Genomic DNA, 16698 nt, shown 5'->3' with positions numbered 1-16698 from the left:
GCGCATGGCGATGTGGTACAGAACTCGATTTGGCCCCTGCATGCTTCTGGAAGCTCCTTAATTGCTCTCTGGGATATGTACAACAGCCAGTGAAATTGCAGGGCGCCAAATTCAAAAAAACAGAAATCCCATCATTAAAATTCCTCAAACATACAAGTATTTTACACCATTTTAAAGATACACTTCTTGTAAATCCAGCCACAGTGTGTGATTTCAAATAGGCTTCACGGTGAAAGCACACCTAACGATTATGTTAGGTCAGCACCTAGTCATAGAAAACCATAAAGCCATTTTCCAACCAAGGAGAGCCCTCACAAAAGTCAGAAATAGCGATTAAATTAACCTGTTTGGGCTGCAGGGGCAGTATTGAGTAGCCGGATAAAAGGTGCCCATTTCAAACGGCCTCGTACTCAATTCTTGCTCGTACAATATGCATATTATTATTACTATTGGATAGAAAACACTCTCTAGTTTCTAAAACCGTTTGAATTATATCTGTGAGTCAAACAGAACTCCTTTTGCAGCAAACTTCCTGACAGGAAGTGGAAAATCTGAAATCGACGCTCTCTTCTAGGGGCTGCCTATTAAAGTCCTTGATATTTATTCGTTTAGATGCACTTCATACGTCTTCCACTAGATGTCGACAAGGAGTGAGAGAAGAAATGGAGTGTGTAACTTGATCTGGTGTCGAATTAAAGCTCTTGGCATGACGTGTCACCAGTTTCCTGTTTTCTGGAGAGCGCGAGCAGGGACCTGGATTTGCCTTCTGATAAGCTGCCGTTATGGACGACTAATATCTCCCGCTTTGATTTTATTTGATACATGTGACAATATCATCGTAAAGTATGTTTTTTCAATATAGTTTAATCAGATTATTGAAATTTTTTCGGGAGTTTTGCCGTGTTCCGTTCTCTTCCGTTTGTTGACATGGAGAGATTCGCGCCACTTGGCAAGTGTGCTTGCTAAATCGAGAGGGAAAAGGCCGTTCTAAATCCAAACAACGATTGTTCCCGACAAAGGACCCCTTGTACAACATTCTGATGAAAGATCAGCAAAAGTAGGACCCATTTTATGATGCTATTTCATATATCTGTCGAACATGTTGTGCTAGTCGTTTGCGCCCAGCTTTTGGGTACTCTCTCGCTATACCTAAGCTGGATGTCGTAATGAAGTTATTTTTAGAATTCTAACACGGCGATTGCATTAAGAACTAGTGTATCTATCATTTCCTATACAACATGTATTTTTTTGTTATGTTTATGAATAGCTATTTGGTCAGAATATGTGTGTCAGAAAAAGTGTCAGAAAAATATCCGGACGTTGTGGTAAAAAGATGCTACGTTAGCACAATGTATAACCACTGATTTCAGCTCTAAATATGCACATTTTCGAACAAAACATAAGTGTATGTTTAACCTGATGTTGTAGGACTGTCATCTGATGAAGCTTATCAAGGTTAGTCAAAAATTATATATCTTTTGCTGGTTTGATACGATCGCTAACTTTTGCTACTGGGAAATGGCCTGTGTTTCTGGCTATTGTGGTAAGCTAATATAACGCTATATTGTGTTTTCGCTGTAAAACACTTAATAAATCGGAAATATTGGCTGGAATCACAAGATGCCTGTCTTTCATTTGCTGGACACTATGTATTTTTCAGAAATGTTTTATGATGAGTATTTAGGTATTTGACGTTGGTGTCTGTAATTATTCTGGCTGCTTTCGGTGCAATTTCTGATTGTAGCTGCAATGTAAACTATGATTTATACCTGAAATATGCACATTTTTCGAACATAAATAGATTTATTGAATAACATGTTATAAGACTGTCATCTGATGAAGTTGTTTGTTGGTTAGTTTGATTGGTTCTTGGTTAGTTAGGTTGGCTTTGTGCATGCTACCTGTGCTGTGAAAAATGTCTGTCCTTTTTTGTATTTGGTGGTGAGCTAACATTAATATACATGCTGTTTTCGCTGTAAAACGTTTTAAAAATCGGACATGTTGGCTGGATTCACAAGATGTGTACCTTTCATTTGCTGTATTGTACTTGTTAATGTGTGAAAGTTAAATATTTCAAAAAATATATTTTGAATTTCGCGCCCTGCACTTGAAGTGGCTGTTGTCATATTGTGGCCGGCTTCGGGCTTGCAGCCAGAAGAAGTTAATCACTAACATTTGATGATCTTCATCAGATGGCACTCACAGGACTTCATGTTACACAATAAATGTGTGTTTTGTTCAATAAAGTTCATCTTTATGTACAAAAACCTAATTTGAAATGTGTGTGTTATGGTCAGAAATGCATTGTCTCAAACAAACATCCAGTGAAAGTGCAGAGAGCCACATCAAATTACAGAAATACTCATCATAAACATTGATAAGATACAAGTGTTATTCATGGAAATATAGATAAACTTCTCCTTAATGCAACCGCTGTGTCAGATTTAAAAAACGCTTTACGGCGAAAGCACACCTTGCGATTATGTTTGGTAAGCTCCAAGTCACAGAAAAACAATCAGCCATTTTCCAAAGAAGGAGAGGTTTCACAAAAGTCAGAAATAGCATTATAAACATTCACTTACCTTTGATCTTCATCAGAATGTACTCCCAGGAATCCCAGTTCCACAATAAATCTTTGTTTTGTTCGATAAAGTCCATCATTTATGTCCAAATACCTCCTTTTTTTTCGCGTTTAGTACACAAATCCAAACTCGAGGCGTGGGCAAGTCCAGGCGAAAGTTCAGACGAAAAGTCATATTACTGTTCATAGAAACATGTCAAACGATGTATAGAATCAATCTTTAGGATGTTTTTATCATAAATCTTAAATAATGTTTCAACCGGAGAATTCCTTTGTCTTTAGAAATGCAATGGAACGCAGCTAACTCTCACGGGAGTGCGCGAGACTGAGCTCATGGCACTCTGCCAGACATCTGGTTGAAACAGCTCTCATTCTCTCCTCCTTCACAGTAGAAGCCTCAAACAAGGTTCTAAAGACTGTTGACATCTAGTGGAAGCCTTAGGAAGTGCAATATGACCCCACAGAAACTGTATATTCGATAGGCAATGACATGAAAAACTACAAACCTCAGATTTCTCACTTCCTGGTTGTATTTTTTCTCAGGTTTTTGCCTACCATATGAGTTCTGTTATACTCAGACATCACTGAAACAGTTTTGGAAACTTCTGAGTTTTTTTTCTATCCAAATCTACTAATTATATGCATATTCTAGCTTTTTGGCCTGAGTAGCAGGCAGTTTACTCTGGGTACCTTATTATCCAAGCTACTCCATACTGTCCCCCAGTCCCAAAGAAGTTAATTGCATTATCCCCTCCACATGGAGCCTCCGACCACATTTTCGGATCAAGCATGAATTGGCTTTTAGTCTACGCTTCTGCAATGGATTAGTTAAATGAGACTCTAAATTGAGCTCAGGTGCATCCTGTTTCCATTGATAATCCTTGATGTTTCGACAACTTAATTGGAGTCCACCTGTTGTAAATTCAATTGATTGGATATGATTTGGAAAGGCACACACACGTGTCTATATAAGGTCCCACAGTTGACAGTCCACGACAGAGCAAAACCAAGCCATGAAGTCAAGGAATTGTCCGTAGAGCTCTGAGACAGGATTGTGTTGAGGCACAGATCTGGGGAAGGGTACCAAAAAATGTCTGCAGTATTGAAGGTCCCCAAGAACACAGTGGACTCCATCATTCTTAAATGGAAGAAGTTTGGAACCACCGAGACTCTTCCCAGAGCTGGCCACCCGGCCGAACTAAGCAATCGGGGGAGAAGGGCCTTGGTCAGAGATGTGACCAAGAACCCAATGGTCACCTTGACAGAGCTCTAAAGTTCCTCTACAGAGATGGGTGAACCTTCCAGAAGGACAACCATCTCTGCAGCACTCCACCAATCAGGCCTTTATGGTAGATTGGCCAGACGGAAGCCCCGCCTCAGAAAAAGGCACATGACAGCCTGCTTGGAGTTTGCAGAAATGGCACCTAAAGACTCTCAGACCATGAGAAACAAGATTCTCTGGTCTGATGAAACCAAGATTCAACTCTGGAGGAAGCCTGGCACCCTCCCTACGGTGAAACATGGTAGTGGCAGCATCATGCTGTGCGGATGTTTTTCAGCAGCAGGGAGACTAGTCAGGATCGAGGCAAAGAGAGATCCTTGATGAAAACCTGCTCCAGAGCGCTCAGGACCTCAGAATGGGGTGAAGGTTCACCTAACAGGACAACAACCCTAAACACACAGCCAAAAGAACACAGAAGTTGCTTCGGGACAAGTCTCATTGTCCTTGAGTGGCCCAGCCAGAGCCCGGACTTGAACCCGATCCAACATCTCTGGAGAGACCTGAAAATAGCTCTGCAGCGCCACGCTCCCCATCCAACCTGACAGAGCTTGAGAGGATCGGCAGGGAAGAATGGGAGAAACTCCCCAAATACAGGTGTGTCATTCCAAAGAACACTCAAGGCTGTAATTGCTGCAAAGGTGCTACAACAAAGTAGTGAGTAAAGGGTCTGAATACTTATGTAAATGTCTAAACTGTTTTTGCTTTGTCAGTATGGGGTATTGAGGGGGGGAAAAAATGTTGAATCAATTTTAGAATAAGGCTGTAACCTAACAAAATGTGGAGAAAATCAAGGTCGGAATACTTTCTGAAAGCACTGTATATGTATACTTGACTGTAAATTGCTTTGGACAAAGCATCTGCTAAATGGCATACGTAGTGAATGTGTGTGGCTTTTATCTGTCTGGCTGCAGGCAGAGATCAGGCCAGATAGTTAGAGGAACATAGTTAGTCTATGTTCCTCACTTCTCTCCTCTGCTGAGAGAGTAACCCTCTGTGCATCGCATGTCACCACCACTGCCAGTCCTTTCCTTATCCTCTCTGACCTACATTAAATGTTTTTTGAATAAATGCCCTATTAGCTTCTCCATTGCTTTTAAAGTAACTAATGCGATTTGGAAGAAAAATGGTGTGTGTGTAATTCAAATTTTGTGGTGGCATTCTATCTCCCTGCCAAATAGTCTCTGCTGTATTCAAGCTCACACTTTCATTTTACCAAGAAGATGTTTCTTTAACATAATTTGCTGAGTGTTTTGTTTCCATAGACACCACCTCACCTCACTCAGTCACAGGTGAAGAGACTCAGTGGGGTCATACTTGTGAAAAAGTTTCAGTTTATCCTGGACCTCCATCTCAAAATGTACATCATCCAATTACAATCGTCGATGTAGTTGCGCGTGATAGAATGCCACATTGTAGCTCGTCCCATCAGGTAACCTGACACACGTTAGCCCTATGCTAACCTCACCAGCTGACAGGGAGTATTTATATCCACCAATCATTTCCTAAAATAGGTCAACTTGGCCACCAGAGGGATGTTTTAAACTTCCAAATTCAAGGTTAACTTTTGTTCCACTAGGTCTGTAAAGTGTAGTGTAGAATACTAGCATTAGAAAAAATTCAGAAGGGACATTTTCGCATATGACAAAATCCATTATTTTTGCCTAGCCGTTTCATACACATGCATGCGCTTTCACAGCCATAAAGATGTAGGAGGATTATATTAAAATGTATGTTTTGTTCATATATTGTAAAAAAAAGTTTAAGACGCTTGTGGTCATGTCAAATAGCTGTAATTTACCCCTTACTGCTATCACTAATTACTGGCATAATCTATTAAGGCGGTAAACCCAGATTTGGTGAGATATGATGGCTGTGAGTTTGAATCCCCTCCCGGGGCAAGGATTTTGAGGACAAATGCTCCAGTCAAATAACGTATATGGGAAAAAGTAGGTGATTATAAACATAAAGATGTGTTTTTTTGCAGGGGCTGCCTCTCCACTGCGTCCGCAGTGTTGGCCTTCCACATCTGCGGTGGAAAGTGGCAGAGCTACAGCCCTGTTTGTCAGACCAGGAGACATCCCGAAAAATCGGACTTCTCACAAAAAACGTCTGTAGCGTCCGAATGGCCTACAAACTAATATGACAGCACTATCTAAATAACACAATGGTGTTCTCCATTGTTGTGGACGGAATTGCAGAATCTCCACGAGACCTGGACGGAGTCTGAGGACAAAGTGAGAGAAATGATCTTGGACAAACTGAAGATGGACCACAGGAAGATTGAATTGGAGCACGCCCACAGGATTGGAAATCCTACCAGGTGACAGGCCCAGGCCGATAGTGGTCAAGTTCCTGAGGTTCAATGATAAAGTACTGTAGCTGTTCTGAAAAGAGACAATAACTTGAGAGGAATGTACATCTTCCTCAATGAGAACTATCCTGAAGCTGTGTGCCAGATGAGAGAATAACTTATCCCGGCCATGAAACTGCCGTAGCGTATGGGGACATTGCTTACATGCCCTATGACAGGCTTATTGTCCACCCTCCCTCCCAAAAGCCTGGAAGGGATGAAAGAGCCAATCCTATGAGTTCGAAGCTTCAACCCCGCAACACACACACACACACAGAGAGATTAATGGACTTCGGAATATTTTCTTTTTTTTTCTCTTGCTTTGTTTATTCTTTTACATATCTCTGAGAAGCTACACAGGAAAGGGCTAAAACTATCCCATATTAATATATGTAGCCTTAGAAATAAGGTTAATAAAATCAATAACTTACTAACATCAGATAACATTAATATATTATCAATTTCTGAGACACATTCCTTTGATACAGCAGTAGCAATACAAAGGATAAAACATCTATAGAAGAGACAGGAATGCTTATGGGGTAGGTGTTGGTATAAAAACTCAGCAATGGTCAACCCCTGACCATCACCAGGGGATGATGGTTAGATTCACGTTTATTGTCGAAGGAATGAGAGTTACACCGAGGCCTGTACTCTGGAGCGGGATCGATTAAGTACTGCTTCTCGACACCGCCCTGTGCAACTGGGTCCTGGACTTTCTGATGGGCCGCCCCCAGGTGGTGAAGGTAGAAAACATCATCTCCACCCCGCTGATCCTCAACACTGGGGCCCCACAAGGGTGCGTTCTCAGCCCTCTCCTGTATGCCCTGTTCACCCATGACTGTGTGGCCATGCACACTTCCCACTCAATCATCAAGTATGCAGACGACAATACAGTGGCAGGCTTGATTACCAACAATGACGAGACGGTCTACAGGGAGGTGGTGAGGTGAAATAACCTCTCAGTCAACGTCAACAAAACAAAGGAGATGATCGTGGACTTCAGGAAACAGCAGAGGGAGCAACCCTCCCCCCCCCCACACACACACATCCACATCGACGGGACAGTAGTGGAGAAGGTGTAAAGTTTTAAGTTCCTCGGCGTACGCATCACTGACAAACTGAAATGGTCCACACCCACACAGACAGCGTGGTGAAGAAGATTGAAGACATTTGACTTGTCACCTAAAACACTCACAAACTTTTACAGATACACAATTGAGAGTGTCCTGTCGGGCTGTATCACCGCTTGGTACGGCAACTGCACCTCCCTCAACCGCAAGTCTCTCCAGAGGGTAGTGCGGTCTGCACAACGCATCACCGGGGGCAAACTACCTGCCCTCCAGGACACCTACAGCACCCGATGTCACAGGAAGGCCAAAAAGATCATCAAGGACAACAACCACCCGAGCCACTGCCTGTTCACGTTGCTATCATCCACCAGGCGAGGTCAGTACAGGTGCATTAAAGCTGGGACAAAGAGACTGAAAAACAACTATCTCAAGGCCACCAGACTTTTAAACAGCCATCACTAACATAGAGGCTGCTGCCAACATACAGACTCAAATCTCTGGCCACTTTAATAAATGGACTTAATAAAGGTGTCACTAGTCACTTTAAATAACGCCACTTTAATAGTGTTTACATACCCTACATCACTCATCTCATATATATATATACCATCTACTGCATCTTGCCTATTATGCACAGCCATCGCTCATCCATATATTTAAAATGTACATATTCTTTTTCATCCCTTTACATTTGTGTGTATAAGGTAGTTGTTGTGAATTTGTTAGTTTACTTGTTAGATATTACTGCATGGTCAGAACTAGAAGCACAAGCATTTTTTGCTACACTCGCATTAACATCTACGAACCATGTGTATGTGACCAATAACATTTGATTTGATTTGAGTTTGCACTGCAATGCAGTGTCTTAGACCGCTGCGCCACTCAGGCACTGTACAATGTGACCGATTGGGAGTGGCTACAGTACTACAGTAAGAGCAAAATAATCCTAACATTTACACACCCTAATTGTAGTCTAAGTGTCTCTTAGAATAAAAACCTTAGTGTAACAACAGTTTTAGTAAGTAATACTGAGGTCGTGCACAATTATCAGTTTCTATTTGGTTTATGTCGCCGATTCATTGTCAGTTAGACACAGTAGCGTCTTGGGACCCAAAAGAATAATCAGTGATCTAAGTCCCCCTTGCGCTGGTCTGGAGCAATGAAGTAGTGACGCAGCATACCTTACTAAACCACAAATGACCTCTAAGTCCCGCAACATAATCACAAAACTTTTAGTTGAGCAACCACTGTTTGTATTGCTATATAGGCTATGTGTTCCATTTTAAAATGTATGGAGTTCTGTCCTTCAGCTGTTCTTGTCTGTTAATGTTCTGTATTGTCATATTTCATGTTTTGTGTGGACCCCAGGAAAAGTAGCTGCTGCTTTTGCTACAGCTAATGGGGATCCTGTAATAAAAAAATGAATCTGTGTCACGTCTAGTCCCGCTCCTCCTGACGTTGCCGGTTTACTAACCACCGGTTCTGGGAACCATCATCATGCGCACCTGGCATTCATGATTTTGCGCACCTGCGCACACCTGGACTCCATTACCTCACTCATTACCTCCCCTTTATCTGGCACTCCCTTAGGTTCCTTCCCCAGGCAGTATTGTTTTTTGTTGTTCATGTCTAGACGCTACTCCTACGTTGTATCGTTCCTTGTTATATTAAACTTACCACCTGCTTCTCAACTCCCAGTGTCTACGTTACAATCTGTAATTAACCTGTTGAGATCTCTGGCTAGTGAAACACGCCCTGTTGGAGGGAGCAGAAGAGGGATATGTAGATGAAACATGAAAATACTTTACAAGATTGTGTTTCATGCTAGGAAGCCATAGTGGTATTACATTACAGAAGCCTCCAGGTTCAGTAACTCTGATTTCATATGAAGATTATGTTCTTCCTCTCAACCTTATTGAAAAATATGTTTAATAATGTCAGCATACAACAAGAAAAGATACTGCATTTGTGTGGTAGATTTGAGTTATTCTTCAACGTGTTCAGCTAGTCTAAGCCTCTCTTCATACCACAGTATCATTGGATTTAACCAGAGAATAAATGCAGTACAATACTGTTGCATTTTACATGTGTTTCCCAAATTTGTTGGGTTATTTAATAGGGTGGCATTTTCAAAGGTCATGGTTTTTCTTTGTTCATTTGGTGGTTTAGATGTCAATGTTTCAGTGTTCAATGTCAGTTTGAGTGCCTGTTTCACCGGCCTGATCCCTGTTAGAGCTTCCGAATTGGCTTATCAGCAGGAGGATTTGATTCTTAGCCAGCTCCCTGTGATCTTTTCCATCTGTCACTTTCCCTTTCATCTCCCAGGCCTAATCGATGGGCTGCACCCAGATACTAAACTCTGCTGAATTACAATTGCACCTGCCAGACACTTTAGGGAGGGACAGAGGCTCGACAATGATTTACAAGGCCCCTGTGGCTTATAGGTGTAGCTAAACACACAAATGAATGACTAAAATGTACCCATACCCTTTACCCTTGAGTCAGGAATAAAGAACTTCTCTGATGTGAACTTCTTCTAGTCCGCTGTTGAATCGTTTCTGCTTTTTAATGTTTCATTCCTTCAGAGGAAAATCCTGTCCATTTCCAATGATTATCATAGTCCAGACAGTGAGGAAATGACATACTTTCCCAAGGCAGGAAATGAAACATTATGGCTGAAAGAAAAGTAGTAGAGAGAAATTGTTTGTCAGAGATTAGCCTCGTGGCCTTTTCTAACCCTTAAAGGATCGAGGTTAAGGGTTCATCACTGACCAGAAAATAAAAGTGTGTGTGTGATCAGGGTGGCTGGGCCAGCAGCGCCGGGGTAAATGGAAGACTAATGGGCTGGGGGAGCAGGCCTGACGGGCTCTGAGGAGCCCTGTTCACTCTACCTACACCTGTCATCCATCACACTTCCAGCTGATACTGGGAGATAGCTGTCCTACACAAAGGGGGACCAGGGACTGAACAGCCAAACAGCCAGCCAGCTGCATGGGGACACAGACAATACCTCATGTCATTAGGAACAGCCTGTGTTGAAACCATTCTTTCTGTCTCACATATTGAGGCAAAGAGTGGATTGTCAGTTTGGGTGAAGGAGACACCTTGGGGTACAAGAAGGCCAGGCAGGGTCTGCTTTCTCAGAGCTGCGGAGTCATGCTACTTAATCAAACTACTTCCAGCGAAGTACCCTCTGTGACACGGGGAGAAGGAGCGCTCCTGAACCATCACGACTGTGTCTGTCTTTTTCTTTGTGAATTCACTCTAAACACACACAGACACATAGATGTCACCTTGAGGGTAAAGAAAATAGATTATGGATTTATTTGATCACCTGCCTTCCAGGAGTCCTTGTCATGGCAAACTTCAGAACTCTCAGAGTAAGCCTTCCTCCTGAGTCCTAGTGGAATGCCACAGTATCTTTCAGAAAATGCTGCAGTATCTCTCTGTTCAGCACGGAGACAAATAGGGTTGAAGCAGCCGGCTGTTCTGTATACTCTCTAATGTATGAGGCCGTGACTAACGCTCGTCATCGGTGGAAGGAAGAGTGGACCAAAGTGTTCATGATATTTATTACAAGAAACACTCAAACAAAAATAACAAATACAACAACAAAAGCGAACAGTTCCGTCAGGCACAGACACTAAACAGAAAATAAAACCCCACAAAACCCGAACGGGAAATCACAACTTAAATATGATCAACGATAGACAGCTGCCTCTGATTGGGAGACAACGATACACAGCTGCCTCTGATTGGGAACCACCCTCGGCAAAACAACAAAGAAATATAAAACATTGATTTTCCCACCCGAGTCACACCCTGACCCAACCAAACATAGAGAATAAAAAGGATCTCATGTCAGGGCATGACAGTGACAGCATTTGTATGCCTTTTATATGTATTTTAAGCATATGGCAGCCCTGGGAAAACTGCTCCTCCTCAAGACATACAGTACAATAGATAAAGAGATGTTGAATAAAATGTTTGGGAAATGATTTCAAGCTATACTGCACTGAACTATGGTGAAAAATTAAAACAGACTTCACACTATGTATCTGATGCAATTTCAGGGACAGCTAGATGCCCATTAATTGATTATCTACCTTTTCAGTTATTCTGGATTTTGAATGATACCACCTGAAACAATGAATTTAATATATTACATAAAAATAATAATTTGGTGGGTGCTTATATTTGTCCTTTTTCACACATGGACAAATATATAATTTTCCCTTTTCCTTCAGAAAGTATTCACACCCTTTGCCTTTTTCCAAATTTTGTAGTGTTACAAAATGGGATTAAAATTGATTTAATTGTCATTTTTTAATCCATGATCTACACAAAATATTCTATAATGTCAAAGTCAAAGAAAAATTCTAACATTTGTAAAACATTTCTGGAAAATAAAACACAAATTTTATATCTTGATTACATAAATATTCAACCCACTGAGTCAATACATGTTAGAATCAAATTTGGCAGTGATTACAGCTGGGAGTCTTTCAGGGTAAGTCTTTTAAAGCTTTCCACACCTGGATTGTGTAACAAATGGCAATTATTCTTAAAAAAATTATTCATGCTCTGTCAAATTGGTTGTTGACGATTGCTGGACAGCCATTTTCAGGTCTTACCATAGATTTTCATGTAGATTTAAATCAGAACTGTAACTCGGCCACTCGAACATTCACTCTCTTCTTGGTAAGCAATTACAGTGTAGATTTGGCCTTGGTTGGTTTTAGCCCTGGTTTTAGGTTTGGTTTTAGCCTTGATTTGGCCTTGGTTGGTTTTAGGTTATAGTCCTGATGAAATGTCACGTTCCTGACCTATTTCTGTTAGTTTGTTGTATGTGTTAGTTGGTCAGGACGTGAGTTTGGGTGGGCATTCTATGTTTTCTGTTTCTATTTTGGTTTAAGGGTTGCCTGGTATGGCTCTTAATTAGAGGCAGGTGTTTGGCGTTAATCTAATTGAGAGTCATATTTAGGTAGGTTGTTTCACAGTGTTCGTTGTGGGTGGTTGTCTCCTGTGTCAGTGTTTGTCGCACCATATGGGACTGTTCGGTTTGTTTTTGTACATCGTCATTTTGTGTAGTCTATTTTCCCTGTTCGTGCGTTCTTCGTGTTTAATGTAAGTTCGTCGTCCAGGTCTGTCTACTCCGTTTGTTGTTTTGTTAGTTATAGTGAAGTTCGTGTTTTTTCGTCTTGTCTTTAAATAAATTATGTGTTCACAACCCGCTGCGCCTTGGTTCCATCACTACTCCTCCTTTTCGGTTGAAGAGGAGGAGGACTACCGTTACATGAAAGGTGACTTCATCTCCCAGTGTCTGGTGGAAAGCAGACTGAACCACTTTTTCCTTTAGGATTTTGCTTGTGCTTAGCTCCATTCCGTTTCTTTTTTTATCCTGAAAAACTCCCCAGTCCTTAACGATTAAAACCATACCCATAACATGATGCAACCACCACTATGCTTGAAAATATGGAGGGTGGTACTCAGTAATGTGTTGTATTGAATTTGCCCCAAACATAACATATTATGTTAGTGCCTTGTTGCAAACAGGATGTATGTTTTGAATTATTTGTATTCTGTACAGGCTTCCTTCTTTTCACTCTGTCAGTTAGGTTAGTATTGTGGAGTAACTACAGTGTTGTTGATCCATCCTCAGTTTTATCCTATCACAGCCATTAAACTCTGTAACTGTTTTAAAATTCAATTGGCCTCATGGTGAAATCCCTGAGCAGTTTATTTCCTCTCCAGTTAGGTAGGACACCTATATCGTTGTAGTGGCTGGGTGTATTGATACACATTCCAAAGTGTAATTAATAACTTCACCATGCTCAAAGGGCTATTCAATGTCTGCTTTTTTACATTTTTGCCCATCGACCAATAAGTGTTATTCTTTGTAAGGGATTGGAAAACCTCTCTGGTCTTTGTGGATTAATCTGTGTTTGAAATTCACTGCTCGACTGAGAGACCTTAGAGATAATTGTATGTGTGGGGTACAGAGATGAGGTAGTCATTCAAAAAACACTCCATGCAACTTATTGTGTGACTTGTTAAGCACATTCTTACTCCTTAACTTATTTAGGCTTGCAATAAGAAAGGGTTTGAATACTTATGGACTCAAGACATTTCAGCTTACATTTTTGATGAATTTATAAACATTTTTAAATTAACATAATTCCACTTTGACATTATGGGGCATTTTATCCATTTTAAATTCAGGCTGTAACAACAACAAAATGTGGAAACAATCAAGGGGTGTAAATAATTTATGAAGACACTGTACAAGTGTTTATTGGAAATGTGTTTCTTGCATATCTCAACTCCCCCTGAGACACCCTCAGAGAATGGGGTCACGGCCAGGGTCAGTCATTATCAGTGGCAACCCTGGAGTAATCAGGGTTAAGTGCCTTTCTCAATGGCACATCAACAGATATTTCACCTTGTCGGCTCGGGATTCTAACTAGCGACCATTCCATTACTGGCTCAATGCTCTAACTTCTAGTCTACCTACCGCACGTACAGAGATTTCCCACAATTTCCATCCAAATGTAACCTGCCAAAGCAACAATCTACTTATTGTTATAGAACTCCATTCTTAACCTATGGCATATGGTGAGATTGTTTATCATAAATACCTTCCCCTAAATAGTGTAATGCTGACCCATGAGACAGGTCTGCAGTGTGTTCTGTGCTCCAGCAGGTCTGCTGCTGTTTAAGCACTGGGCTGGTGCCATCTCCTGAGAAGCCTCAGTCACCGCACACTCACCCAAACGCTAGGACTGGCACTGCATGGGACTGCTGATGATTCCAACAGCTGGATTCTCCACACTCCCTCTCTACCAGCCCCCCTACCTCCCTGCCTCCCCCCTCACTTCCCAGTCCCTTTGCCTGTATCTGAGTAGGAGACTCTATGCCTCTGAGAGCTGGGGATTCTCAGCAGTAGGGATCTCACTAGCTAGACTAACATCACAGCCCATTTGTAAACATGCAGCATTAATTGTCACAGAGACTGAGAGAGTAAACAGAGCAAACAGCGTTAGCTGAGATGAAATGAAGCTTACTGCAAATAATGTGCGTTTGGCACGGGGAAGAAGGATAATGTGTGTTTGTGTGTCTGTGTGTGGGCGTACGTGTGTTCCTGCGTGTATGTACGTGCCTGAGTGCATTTGTGTGTGTGTCTGTGTGCATGCCTGTGGGTGTGTGTGTGCATGTGTGTGTGTGCCTGTGCATGCATGCTATAATGCATCTGTGTGTGTGCGTGCCTACGTGAATTTGTGTGTGTGTGTGACTGGATTCCATCAGGATTACAAAACACTTCCCTCCCCTATCCCCCGTCATGACATTGAGTCATCACAGCCTCAGGGAAGGGCCCTTGCCATGAATCGCACTCTATTAAAGAGACTGAATAACTTTTGTATATTTTTAGCCAGTATTTCTGAAAACAGCGCCCAAAAGCAAAATAGGGTCCCAGAAAGTTGTGTACTACGTCATCGCGTAATACATATTTTTTTTCCCACTAAATTACAATCCCAGTGCAAAACTAATACTTAGATGTCCCGATCATCATCATAAAGGGAAAAATACAAAATTAACAAATACCTAGGAAATTACACATGACATGAACAAGTGGGTATCTCGTGCACTAAATGATGCCAGGTAAAAATCTAAGGATTCTGTGCCTTTCTCCACTATGGGAGGGCTGCAGGTTTATTATGCATGTATGAGCCAGACATTGACACATTGACTACAAAATGGGAGGTTTAAAAAATAGCAAGGTTGTTTTCAGTCCTCTGGAATGCCTCTTTAACACGCTTCTATTAATGGAGGAACTAGTCATGAAATAAAGATCACTTAATGAGCCTCTTTAATCCCTGTTTAACATGGCATCTATTTACTAATCCTGGCTGAATGTCAGCATGGGCACAAACTGAACTTTTCTCCTGCAGATTTGTGTGAGAGTAGATATTACTGCACTGTTGGAGATAGAAACACAAGAATTTCGCTACACCCGCAATAACTGCTAAACACGTGCATGTGACAAATAAAATGTGATTTGATTTGATTTGAGACTATAAACCGACCACACTGGTTGAAATGGGTGTTAGAAATGTGAGTTTGTGTCCAGTATTTCGTACTAGAGATCGACCGATTTTATGATTTTTCAACGCCAATACCGATTATTGGAGGACCAAAAAATGCCGATACCGATTAATCGGACAATTTTTATATATATATACATTTGTAATAATGACAATTACAACAATACTGAATGAACACTTTTATTTTAACTTAATATAATACATAAATAAAATCTATTTAGTCTCAAATAAATAATGAAACATGTTCAATTTGGTTTAAATAATGCAAAAACTCAGTGTTGGAGAAGAAAGTAAAAGTGCAATATGTGCCATGTAAAAAAGCTAACGTTTAAGTTCCTTGCTCAGAACATGAGAACATGAGTCTTCAATATTCCCAGTTTAGAAGTTTTAGGTTGTAGTTATTATAGGAATTATAGGACCTTTTCTCTCTATACCATTTCTATTTCATATACCTTTGACTATTGGATGTTATTATAGGCACTATAGTATTGCCAGCCTAATCTCAGGAGTTGATAGGCTTGAAGTAATAAACAGCGCTGTGCTTCAAGCATTGCGAAGAGCTGCTGGCAAACGCAGAAAAGTGCTGTTTGAATGAATGCTAACGAGCCTGCTGCTGCCTACCACCGCTCAGACAGACTGCTCTATCAAATATCAAATCATAGACTTAATTATAATGCAATAAACACACAGAAATACGATCCTTAGGTCATTAATATGGTCAAATCCGGAAACGATCATTTCGAAAATAAAAAAGGATTATTCTTTCAGTGAAATACGGAACCGTTCCGTATTTTATCGAACGGGTGGCAACCCTAAGTCTAAATATTGCTGTTTCATTGCACAACCTTCAATGTTATGTCATAATTATGTAGAATTCTGGCAAATTAATTACGGTCTTTGTTAGTCACGCCCTGACCTTAGAGAGCCTTTTTATGTCTCTATTTGGTTTGGTCAGGGTGTGATTTGGGGTGGGCATTCTATGTTTTGTTTTCTATGATTTTGTGTTTCTACGTTTTGGCCGGGTATGGTTCTGAATCAGGGACAGCTGTCTATCATTGTCTCTGATTGGGAACCATACTTAGGTAGCCCTTTCCCTCCTTTCGTTGTGGGTAGTTGACTTTGTTAGTGGCACTTATGCCCTGTAAGCTTCACAGTCGTTTTTCTTATTTATTGTTTTGTTGGCGACATTTTAACAAATAAAAGAAAATGTACGCTCACCACGCTGCACCTTGGTCTTCTTCCAGCATCAACCGTGACAGTTAGGAAGAAATGGTCTTGGTTTTTAGCGAATGCGCTTTTGTTAAATCATC

The 16698-nt window shown here is 41.1% G+C and overlaps 1 protein-coding gene across 2 annotated transcripts in view; it reads left to right on the top strand.

The window, feature by feature from the left end:
* Positions 1–16698, top strand: part of si:dkeyp-14d3.1 (transmembrane protein 132C) — a 223031-nt gene that overhangs the window by 65463 nt on the left and 140870 nt on the right. The gene's annotated exons all lie outside the window — the stretch shown is intronic.

Source organism: Salvelinus fontinalis, chromosome 28, assembly GCF_029448725.1.
Source record: "Salvelinus fontinalis isolate EN_2023a chromosome 28, ASM2944872v1, whole genome shotgun sequence".
NCBI lineage: Eukaryota > Metazoa > Chordata > Actinopteri > Salmoniformes > Salmonidae > Salvelinus > Salvelinus fontinalis.
Note: the sequence above shows the minus strand (reverse complement) of the source record. Positions and strands in the feature narration are given on the sequence as shown.